This window comes from Rutilus rutilus (assembly GCF_951802725.1).
Source record: "Rutilus rutilus genome assembly, chromosome: 4".
NCBI classification, from domain to species: Eukaryota; Metazoa; Chordata; class Actinopteri; order Cypriniformes; family Leuciscidae; genus Rutilus; species Rutilus rutilus.
Window position 1 is genome coordinate 33,084,104 of NC_140212.1, and position 12,849 is coordinate 33,096,952.

The 12,849-nt window shown below is 34.5% G+C and overlaps 1 long non-coding RNA gene across 1 annotated transcript; it reads right to left on the bottom strand.

Annotated features, from left to right (window-relative positions):
- Positions 1-104: 104 nt before the first annotated feature.
- On the bottom strand, positions 105-4,058 carry LOC311289749. The gene is made up of 3 exons (XR_014627217.1): positions 3,984-4,058; positions 3,494-3,599; positions 105-329 (listed from the first exon to the last, which is right to left on the bottom strand). It is a non-coding gene; the product is annotated as an uncharacterized lncRNA (long non-coding RNA).
- Between the last annotated feature and the right edge of the window lie 8,791 nt (positions 4,059-12,849).

Genomic DNA, 12,849 nt, shown 5'->3' on the forward strand with positions numbered 1-12,849 from the left:
GTCCATCATCCATGGCGGTTCTCGCCTTATTCTTGGTGGTCATGAACTTGTTGAGTTTGTGTTTATGAGAGATAGCTCTCTTTTCCTGTCCATCATCCATGGCGGTTCTCGCCTTATTCTTGGTGGTCATGAACTTGTTGAGTTTGTGTTTATGAGAGATAGCTCTCTTTTCCTGTCCATCATCCATGGCGGTTCTCGCCTTATTCTTGGTGGTCATGAACTTGTTGAGTTTGTGTTTATGAGAGATAGCTCTCTTCAGCTCCTCCTTCTCAGCTGAGTACTCCGCAAAATCCTTCTTCATCATGGCAACTTCGGTCTGTGCCTCCTCTCTGAAATACACACATATATAAATAGAACCGTCTACAAATGTCCAAAACACGTACTGAGGGTGAAGCGATGTGTAAAACCATACAAAATAATAACTCTTATTATGCGTGTCATTACGTCAGTATCAGTATGTGCTTTCTGCCATGCACAAATAAAAAAATGCGTATTTGGCGTGCTGTCCGGGGAGAGGGCTCCGAGCTCGGAGTTAGGCCCGAACCCAGATTTGAAATCTGAGACTGTGTTTCATATCAATAATAACAAAGCACAAAGATTATTGCGATTTATTGGATGGGATGGGATGCACGCAACAATGTTCCATTCATTCATCAACTGAAAACAGGATGACTAATCGATTCTTGGGATTTAAGAATCAATATCGTTTCGTAAAAACGGTGTCTACAGATATAAACAAGTTAAATTTAAGACTTTTTAAGACCTTTTTAACGCCACTTTGAATGAAATTTAAGACCAAACCTGTGATGGAAATACACAATATATTACATGTGTATATGTAATATTTAACCTAAGTAATTGAAATAATTTAATATTCACTTGTTTATTGAACTAAAATCAATGTAACATTTGCAATCGTGAGAATATTCAGCAAAATTTCTCCCGTCATGTTATGTTACTTAACTATATCACGTTATAAATAAAAAACTCAACATTCTGAATTTTTACCTCAGTATGTTTCTTCTGGGAGTTTTTTTGTGTTTGCCGTTATGCTCATTTGTTTGATTTCTTCCTATAAAATCTATCACAGAGACAAGCAGTGCGAGCCTAATTAAAACTAACATCATAAATATTGTTTTTTACTTTGATATTTTTTTTTTACTTTGAGCAATTCTAGAGCTATAATTGACTTTTCTTAGGAGCATATAAAACAAAACAGCTCCTTGGAAAAAAAATGAAATGTAATATTGTAGTTATAAACAAAGGTTTATTTTAGTTCAGATTAACATTTGAGGGCAGCAATTGTATTCATAATGTCAAAATAAAACCGATGTAATGTTACTTGAAGGCATTATGCCTACTTTTCCTCCAAACTTCCATGGTTGCAGTTAGTGTTACTACAGTAAATCCATGGTGAATGTTGCTGATCTGTGGACACTGATAGTTCATTCATGGCACAATGTTTCTTCCTGGTTTCCATGCGCTGTTTGATCCGTGAATAACGGAGAAATGTGAATGTTTCTCACTAGATCTCGCAGCGATGTTATTACTTTTGTGGCGAATTCAAATGCTTTCTTTACTGGATCTCTTATTAGCGCTGTGTAGTAACAGTGTAGCATGATCACGATCGGCTCGCGCTGAACTGGTCCAAACTGATAAACGGTCCTTCAACCACACAATAACGAGCAGTTTCGTTCCGCTTGCATTACGTTTGCCATTTGATGCTGGGTAATGTTGTGGTCGCGCCAGTGTCTGTTACATTATGAGCGCGCTTGCCACGCGCAACGCACCTACATTTGAAATAACGAAATTTTGGTCGGCAGGAAAAATGGTCCAACGAACCATCTGAAAATGCTTACCGAAAACCGAACCGAAAGCCTCATACCGAACAGTTCAATACTAATACGCGTATCGTTACACCCCTACTGGTTATGTAATAAAATCTGAATCATTCTCACGATTCGATGCTTCACTGGTTATTTGACGGACATTAGACATTAGACACTTATGTCCGTCAGACTGGAGAAATTTTAGCGGTAACGTGACCAGAAATATTTAAGACCTATTGAATCTGAATTTAAGGCATTTGAATATTTTATTTAAGACATTTTAAGACTTTTTAAGGACCCGCGGCCACCCTGAAAAATGAGAATCGATTAAAATCGAGAAATCGATATTTTGTACCCAGCCCTACAAAATATACATCTGACACGTGTTCACGGAGCACCACGATTCATCAGGGTTGTGTTGGCGAGAGAGCCGGCCATCTCATGCGTCTGAGATACATCATTTGTGAATAAAGACGTAATTGTTTGAACACACAAAGGCATCTGTTAAAAATATTTTCATTTGTGTTCTCCACAAAAGTCTAATGGGTTTGGATCGACATGAGAGTATGTAATTAATGACAGAATTTACATTTTTGTGTGAACTATCCCTTTAAAGTTTTCTAATGTGGTTATAATTGGTCATTGTTCTGTTTTATAAACATTTTCAATATTTTAAAGATTTATTGTTTTGAAAAAATGCTTATACAGAAAAGAGATTAATTTGATCAAAAGTCACAGTAAAAGCTTTTGAATTGTTTAAAAAAAATGTTTCAAATAAATGCTGCTCTTTTGAAAGTTCTATTCAAAGAATACTGAAAACTGTATCATAGTTTCCACAAAAATATGAAGCCGTACAACTGATAATAATAATGTTTATTGAGAATCAATTAATATTATAATGAATTATGAAGGATCATGTGACACTGAAGACTGAGGTAATGATGCTGAAAATTCAGCATAGCATCACAGGAATAAATTACACACTTTATATATTTACATGTATATTTATGAAAAGTTATTTTTATTGTAGTAATATACATGCACATAATAACTGTTTTTATGGTATGCTTGATCAAATGCAGGCTTGGGCCTAAAAAAAAAAAGTTTGGTTCCTGTTGGTTGTCAGTTGAGGTCATGGGTCGGTAGGGATTTTTTTTTTTTTTTTTCAGTGGCAGCAAGAGATAGGTAGGAAATTATTAGAATATTTTAAATTTTACTTTACAGTAGCGATGGATACTCTTTTTTCATAACATAGCCTACCTATACTACATGTACATGTACCTATACCACCTTGTGTGTCCCAGCATGTTACACACACACACACACACGCTGATTTTAAATGTGTGTATTTTTTTCTACTCCAAAAAAACAGACATCTCAAGCAGTTTCAACAAACGGGGGAAACACGGGTCTAAACACGGGTTTAAAACAATCACATCAAACGTAAAAATATATGCATATTTTTAGGAACACATCTACAAAAATATGCCTGTATTTCAAGTTGATACCACAAGTTCACACCACGTGTTAATAAATGATGGAAACCTACGCCAATTCTAAATCTTTTTATTTGTGTCACATAACATGAACTTAGTGCAATGCTGAAGTAAATATGTGTTGCACAGTAACAATGTAGTGCAAATATAACAGGTAAAATAACTTACTTTTTCATCACTCCATATCATCTGACGTCTTCTGACCGAGACTCTGTTTGCTGACCAAACCCTCACTGCACCTGAACCATTCCCATCACCCTACAGTTCCTTCAACCTTAATTATAGAGATTAGAAGTATTTTTTATTTCATCGCCAACAAATTTACCACGGTACCATTCAAACAGCAGCTAGAAAATAAAAATTGAGGGAAAACCCCATGCCTAAATTGGATATAGGCAAAAGGACAAATGATGGATTATTGCTTCAAGCGATAGGTTAGGTGAGTTAAATTATATTTATATTGGCTCGCTGTATGTGTCATTGTCTTTACATTTTCTGTCTAAAAGTGCCCAAAAAAATAATTTTAAAGCAATTAAGCAAAAAAAAAAAACTATTAGTTTGCATTTACAATTAGTTTGCATTATTTATGCAATAAATTAGTTATTAGTTTGCTATTAAGCTATTAATGTTTTCAAGGATTTCAAGCACCCGTACGAACCGTGTCTAGCGATGGAGTCCACCTGAGCCCAGAGGGAAACCAGCTTCTGCTGAGCAACCTCAGAGAAACTCTGCGGGAGGAACTCCAAAGCTGAAGTCATCAAATGTCCTTTTAAAGGCAACAACGGCTCTTTTAAGAGCCACCCACTCATTCACATAAAGAGCATTTTTACAAGTGTGTCAGATTCTTTGTTATTCACATTACTTGAGGTCAGGTATCGGATACTTGTTATAAAATAAAAATGTATATGGCACACATCTAAAAGTGCGGTCACAGAAAATGTGATTTTTTTTTTAAACCATTTAAAGCTGAAATGACTCGCACCCAAAATGTGTAAACCGAAAAAGTGCTTTTAATGTGATTTTAAATGTATCAATATATATAGTGCTCACCCAGAACACCCTAGCAACCACTTAGGGCACCCTAGCAACTATAAAACAACATTTACAAGCCATATTTCAGCTCCAGAAAATAATAGTCTGTTTAGACTCAGGCTGTCAACTCTTCTTTAAATATCATCCCATAAACTGTATAAGCACACTATAACAACTATATAGATTACCCTAGTAACCGTACAAACACATAAATAAGCTATATCTCAGCACCAGAACATCGTACAGACATGATTGTTGGCTTGTATGCAATCATGTACCACACCCTAGCAACCAAGTTTTGCCACTGCAAGCACCACTCACATTTTCTTCAGGAAATGTACATTCTAGTTGTTGATTACTGTCTGTGTACGTGGCTTAAAAAAAATGATATATCTATATGGCTTAATATGTTGATGTGTGTTGTTTGATTTCATTCCCATTATGAACTGCTCATCCATTTTTGAATACAGAGGACCACAATGGAAATAAGCCTGTGGCTTTGTTGTGTATCTTATCCTCGACAGTTTTTTTTTAAATGTGTATGAATTGGTCTTTTGGGCTTGATTGTACTTGTTTTAACTTTTAGTGTCAAATAAATCAAATCAAATCAAATCAAATCATAATTTTCAAAAAAAGAAAGAAACCGAGATGTTTTTTTTATTATTAATCAAAGAGTGAAATGTATCATTTAAGTAATTTTTCATACATATTTTTTATTTCACATGTAAGCTAATGGTGTAGTTGAGGAATTGTGTGGTAAATATGTACAAAAGTACTTCATAGCTCCCAAAACACAGCATTAATGTATAGATGAGAAGTAAAACCAATAAAATAAAGATAATATTTGTATTTTTTAAAATGTGTATATATATATTTTTTTTTTTTTACAATTACTCTATCAATTGTTGGGGTCATATTGACCCGAAAGACCATAAGTGTAAACAGGAAACGAAGACCATATGAGGTTAATGGGAGCCTCCAGTGAACATAAAATATTATAACAAGGTCGCGAGCAATACAGAGCTGTTTAAATAAAAATTAAACATAAAATAAAATTGTAGTTGAGAGGAATTCACCAGCAGACGAGTCTAATCAATCCACACACAGGTGGCTATTGACAACAAAGAGAAAATCCACTACATTGATCAGAAATCTCGAGAAAATAATTTATTTGCACAAAGAGTGAAAAACATAAAAAACATAAAATGTGTAAAACATTAATTAGTTTAAATAACTGCCACAAAAGTGATCCAAAAATTCAGGAAGGATGGACTTGTTGGAAGCTCACTGAGATGTCTACGGAAGTCACACCTCGTCTAGAGCGTTTTCTGATGAAAGAAGTTGAAGAAAATCACCATGCAAGTTCAGCACAGTTGGCTTAATCTTTAGAAAGTCAAACTGGAGCGAGTATTTCCTGTGACACCATCCGACTGCAGAGGTGTGGCTGATGTACTGAAGCGCACAGGTAAATGTGACCGTTATAATGGGTTTATGTGAAGATTGTTTTAGGTTCACTTCACTTACAAAAAAAAAAATGAAACTTGAAAAATCAAAAAACTATTTAACAAGAGACATCTGTAGAAGTATAATCGATGCCTTCTTTCATAAAAGAAATAGTTAAAATATACTGTCTTTGTCGTTTCTACTTTAATTCTGAGTTTATACGTTAAATTATTACAACATAAAAATATATTAAAACTGAAATGTTAGGTGCAATTAATTACAGCACTAATGTTAAGGGTTTAATTACAAATCATGCATTAATTTCTTCCCACATTATTCTGGGACAGACTAAATCAAGTTCACAATATAAATAATCTCATATTTTACAATAATAAAGTAGTATAAAGTTAATAGTAATGACATAACTAATATCACATCAAATTCAATATGATGTCAATAATGCAATAAATGTATTTTATATAAGACTTCATTTAAAGCAGTCAACAGTGATTGAATATCAAAGAAATATATCTAATACAATCACAAAAAATAAACCACACTTATTATTAAAACTCAACTCCTATAACGTACCTCTTAATCACCCACATTCACAGCATTTAATATAGGCTAAATATAACCAAATCAAATTCAGACATCACATAAAATACATAGTTAGACAAATTCAGTTATTAATCATTATATAATTATTTTGTCTGCTCCTGCCAAATATTAAAACACAGAAGGGAAATTAGCAGTCACTCTTCACACCTGTAGGCTTACTTTCACGCTCACATTCCCTCGGTTAAAATTATACTTTTGCCGATATAACGGCTTTAAAGTTGTACATTTGTACATTTACCGAAATACAGATAAATGAATCATCGATTCTTTACCTTTTAAGACACTTTTGAACGGGAGTGAACAACACACACATCTGCCCTCACTCAGACCTCCCGCGCACTGACTGAAGCCACTGACGTCACAACTGCGACACCAGCAGGACTCAAAGAAATAATACATGTTTCTCTCTCTCTCTCTCTCTCTCTCTCTCTCTCTCTCACACACACACACACACACACACACACACACACACACACACTTGGGGTGAATTTAAAAGTTAATTATAATAAACACCTGTTAGACAGGCATATAATGTGCTTAAACTGAACCTTGAATTGTGGCGTCACCAAGTGTTTGAGGAAAGTATTCACACTATTCCTAGTATATTTCTTGGTCAGCATTAATGGCATTCAACATTTAAGGTAAATTAAAATTAATTCTGGGTTTCAAATATTTAAAAAAAAACAGGGGAAGTGACTATATATATATATATATATATATATATATATATATATATATATATATATATATATATATATATATATACACACACACACACACACACACACACACACACACACACACACCGGCTTAATATAATATACTAGTGAAAAATACCAAATGTTCAACAAAATGTTGAATAGTTAAATTGAACTACACAATTAGATACTACCAATTTAGGTCAATAAAATACCAAGCAATGCTTCATTTTCTGGGTATGCTGGAATTTTTGGGTATAATGTCACAGTTTACTTTATTTTGTTATCCTCACCTACATAAATTAACTATAGTGTCCGGCACCCACTAGTGAAAAAATAATATCTGGTGTCTGAAAAACTTTTGGTTTGACTGTAACTCAAAACACAACATTGCAGCTGTTAAAATACACACCGATCAGGAATATTATTACCACATTCATAATATTGAGTCGGTCCTGCTTTTGCTGCCAAAACAGTCCTGATATTTGATTTAACTTCACAATTATTTTACGGTGCAGTTCACGTCGAGCTTTATCTCTGACGGACCGATGAAAGTGTTGTGAGCCTCGCTTGGTTTCTTGCTTCAGCATCCCGTGTTGAACTGCATCATATCGCTGGGATGATAATCCTCAGATATAAAGTGAACGCTACACAACACCGCGTGTTTGAAACAGAAAAAGAAGTTAAGTCCGTCTCTTCATCGCACAAAACACACCCAGACACGTTAGATATCATAGTACCGTCCTTTTTCTTGCTCGTTAAACTGTGGACTCGATGTCCTGACAGCCTAGAGTTTGTGCAACCTCCACAAACACAATCATTTACCATGACGATGATCAATCAAAATACAATAACTACCGAAGACACACTGAATCACGACCGCTCTCACTGAACACCAACCGAGTCTGACTCTGCACTGAGCAAACGCACAGCCCGCCAAATGACTCCTCCTCGTGACGTAATATGACGCGATTATTTAAAACAAAAGTTTTTTTTACGGTCATGGAAACCAAGCTTTATTGCTGGATGATGGTATTTAAACACACATTTCCACAAACAAATATATATATATATATATATATATATATATATATATATATATATATATATAAGCAAGTGAATGTTTAGACTACACAGTTTTAACCACTTGTGTTAATAAACTGCTGAAATTAAACTAGCTTTTTTTATCCATGCTATTAGGACTTAATTTTTCTTATCAGATTTAAACAAGTTGGATGCCATTACTTGTTTAAGTAAGAAACAATTAGAAATGTAACTAGTTTTATAAAAGTAATTTATTGTATTTACAATAAATATGGTACGCATTAGAATGAATTGATTTTCCCTCTTTTGTTTAGAGTACATACGTATTGTCTGACTGCTTTTAATGTGTATAAATCTATATTTCCCTCTGTTTCGGGTGTACGCTGAATTTGAATGCATTATGAACCAGAATCTTCCAGAACATCTTCTACACAGATCTCGACCGCCAAAGACTGGAAAAACTTCTGATGCACTTTATAGGATTTTTCTGATTCATGATATAATGGTATTTTGGTCTTGGTCGTTCAAGGCTGTTGAGTGGTTTAACTGAAACCCTACAAGCAGAAGCTTCATATGAAAAAAGTAATGATTTTCCATTATGATTATTTTTATGATCTGAAGAGCTGTGTTCAACGGTTAATGCCCAAGTTTAGAAATAAATCTCAGTATCCATGTGTCTTATTATTTTATGTGAACATGTGTTCTCATCAAATGTGACACCATACTTACAGTAAATTAGATTATATAGCACTCCTATTTTCAGAACAAAATTAAGGTTACAAAAACTGGGTATTGATGTGTGTAAATTCAGATCATTCATAAATGTTTGGTCTACAGTCATGGTCAAAATTGATGGCACCCCTGATAAATTTGATAAAAAATGGCTGTAAAAAATAAATCTGCATTGTTTATCCTTTTGATCGTTCATTAAAAAAATTCACAAAAATCTAACCTTTCATTGAAGTAAAAGAACTGAAAGTGGAGGTAAATCACATTATAAAATAAATGTTTTTCTCCAAAACACGCTGGCCATAATTGTTGACACCCTGCTATTAAATACTTTCTGCAACCTCCTTTTGCCAAGATAACAGCTCTGAGTCTTCTCCTATAATGCCTGATGAGTTTGGAGAACACCTGACAAGAGATCAGAGATCATTCCTCCATACAGAATCTCTCCAGATCCTTCAGATTCACAAGTTCATGTTGGTGCTTCTTCTCTTCATTTCACCCCACTCATTTTCTATATGGTTCAGTTTAGGGGACTGGGACGGTCATGGCAGAAGCTTCATTTTGTGCTCAGTTACCCATTTTTGTGTTGATTTTGATGTTTGTTTTTGGAAGATCCAACCACGGCCCATTATAAGATTTCTAGCAGAGGCTGTCAGGTTTAGATTTTTTATCTGTTTGTATTTGCTAGAATCCATGATGCCATGTATCTGAACAAGATGTCCAGGACCTCCAGCAAATAAAAAGGCCCCCAACATATAAGATCCAGCAGTGTATTTAACCGTAGGCATGGGGTACTCTTCATCCCTGTTTGCACCAAACACATCTGCTGGGTTTGCTGCCAAAAAGCCCTTTTTTTATTTTTTTATCTGACCACAGAATCCGGTCCCTTTTGAAGATCCAGTCATGTCTGACCACTGAATATGCTGGAGTTTGTTTCTGGAGGAGCGAGGAGGATTTTTCTTGAAACCCACCCAAACAACATGTGGGGATGTAGGGGTTGTTTGATAAAAAATTTTTTGGCTTTCTGATCCCCAAGACTCAAGTAACCTCTGCAATTCTCCATCTGTGATCCTTGAAGAGTCTTTGGCCACTCAAACTTTCATCCTCACCATCCATTAAGACAATATAGACACACATCCTCTTCCTGGCAGATTTGTAACATCTTTAGTTGATTATAACTTCTTAATTATTGCCCTGATGGTCAAAATGGGGATTTTAAATTATTTAGCTATTTTCTTACAGCCACTTTCTATTTTGTGAAGCTCAACAATCTTTTGCTGCACATCAGAACTATATTCTTTGGTTTTACTCATTGTGATGGATGATTAATGGAATTTGGCCTTTGTGTTTCCTCATATTTAAACTCCTGTGAAACAAGAAGTCATAGCCGGACAATTTCATGTTCCTAGTCACCCTGGTGTGCTTAAAAATGTAAATATTAACGGGAATATACTTCAGAGATATTTTTCTCATAAAAAATTCTAGGGGTGCCAACAATTACAGCCAGCATGTTTTGGAGAAAAACATTTATTTCATAATGTGATTTACCCCCCAATTTCAATTCTTTTACTTCAATGAAAGGTTAGATTTTGGCAAATTTTTTGAAGGAAAGATCAAAAGGATAAACAATGCAGATTTATTTTTTACAGCCATTTTTTATCATATTTATCAGTGGTGCCATCAATTTTGACCATGACTGTAGATGCCTTTTTCAATGTTCAGTATTTAACACTGTATTGAATATGTAATTATAGGGTCAACATGAAATCCACACAAGACGACCCAATGTGCTACGTGAACTTCCTGAGAGAAGATACTTCAGGATTTTTAAAAACATGGAGGATAAATTATTATTGTTCCACACAATTTGATTTCTTACAAAGTTAAACCGACCCAAGTTAAAATTCTGTCATCATTTACTCATCCTCATGTCGTTCCAAAACCCGTGATACTTTTGTCCATCTTCAGAACACAAATGAAGATATTTACAAGCACTACAAAAATGTTTAGAATGTTTAGTAATGTATTAATATAGATATTTCAACCGTGCTGCCAGTAACTTACTGTAAAAATACAAGGAAATCATTACCAGTGTATTGTGGCAGGGCAGGGAATATGCTATGGGGTGGGACGGATGCGCTTACTATACTTAAATTAAAATATACCTCAGCGAACTCAAATTAATATAATTTCCGACTACGCCACCTGGGGGATTTCACCCCAAGAATTAAACACAACCTCTAAAGGCACGCACAGGTCCTAATCACCATTGGAGTCAAGAGACATAAATAATCGTACAAAAGTATTTTATTAGCAGTTAAAAGAGGCATTCATAGTTAAAGAGGCATTAACCAGCAATCACACTCATCTCAATTGTTAAGTTCAATCATTAGTGGCAAAGGAACCCAGGCTTATGAAGAATGACAAATTTTATACAAATATGCTTCCATACATAACATCACGGTAAAGAATATTGTATTTAGCTTTTAAGGTTAAGATAATGATTCTGCTCAGCAAAGTTGCTCGATGGTGTTTTAAGCCCCCAATGGCTCCTTAGAGGCAGCTAACCCTACCCTCAACCTTAAACCTACCCATCCCCTCGCTGCCTGGAAGGCGCCGTTGGGGGCTTTGTTGTCTTTAACCTCTTATACTCATGCAAGGCCGCATTGATGTAGCCTAATATTTTTCTATTGCAAGGTTTTTTGTTGAAATGTTTTCATTATGTGTTAAAGAAAAATATGCTAATCAGAACAACCTACTGTAAGCCTATTTAATTCTTAATTAAGAATGCTAAAACACAAATACTGGCGACTAACATCGGTTTGCAAGTCCTGATCAATGTTTTCATTTTACGATCATTTAGTTTAATTTATTTCACTGTTATGTTTCAGTTAATAATCTACTAACAAATTAAAATAGCACGAAGTATAACCTATTGACATGCATAGTCTTTCTAACTTATAGAAAAATTGGACGCACGAAGTTAACGTTTAGCCTATTTTGCTTAAATTTGATGCAATAATAGAAGCCTACATTTGTTTTAGCTCAATTTTTATTGTAATTTCAGTATTGTGATTATGAATTCATTTAACTACAATATTTCACTTGAATTGATCTGCTACCAGCTCTCAATCGCTCTCAATGAGCCGCAGCGCGGTGGCAGATTACGCAATAGAGAGAATGAACTGACACTTTTCAAAGTCTGTGATTGTAGCGCCTCTAAAGGCAGCAAATACACACCCGCAATTTTACGGGAATGGTAAAGTATTATTCTGGTTGAGTACCAACTGTAAATAGTCCTAAATGATTGATCTTTACTTTATATTGTTTATCTGCCTTCATAAAGGTCATGGAAGTTGTCCTAAATAATTACTCTTTATTTTAGAGGTCATGAAGGTCAGAGGATCATAGAGGACATGAAACAGTCCTAAATGTCTGTTCTTCACCCTAAAATGTGTATCTGCCTTCACAAAGGCCATGCTAATATTCCTAAATCCTTTCTTTATTTTAGTACATTTATTGGCCTCATAAAGGTCATATTAATTGTCTTATCCTTTTATTTTATTTGTATTGCTCATTTTTGTATTTATTAATTGGCATTTTAATGTTCCATTTTTAAAAAAATAAATTATCTAAAATTTGTTTTAATAAACTTGATTACAAAGGAACTAAGTAACATTTTTACTCTTCTTTGAATCAAAAAGACAGTTTTTGACAGTTTTATTTATTAAATAGTTCACAGTAGGGCTGGGCGATATGGGCAAAAAAAAAAATCACGATACATTTTTTTATATCAGTCGATATCGATAATTATCACGATAAACGTCAAATCTTTATTTCTTTCAAGTTTAAAGGCAGATTTTTGCTCCTAAGTGGAAGTTGTAGAAACCAGAGCGTTAATGGTGGTTTTAAACTACTCTTTATTGTCAGAACATATCAGGACAAACACTTACCAAA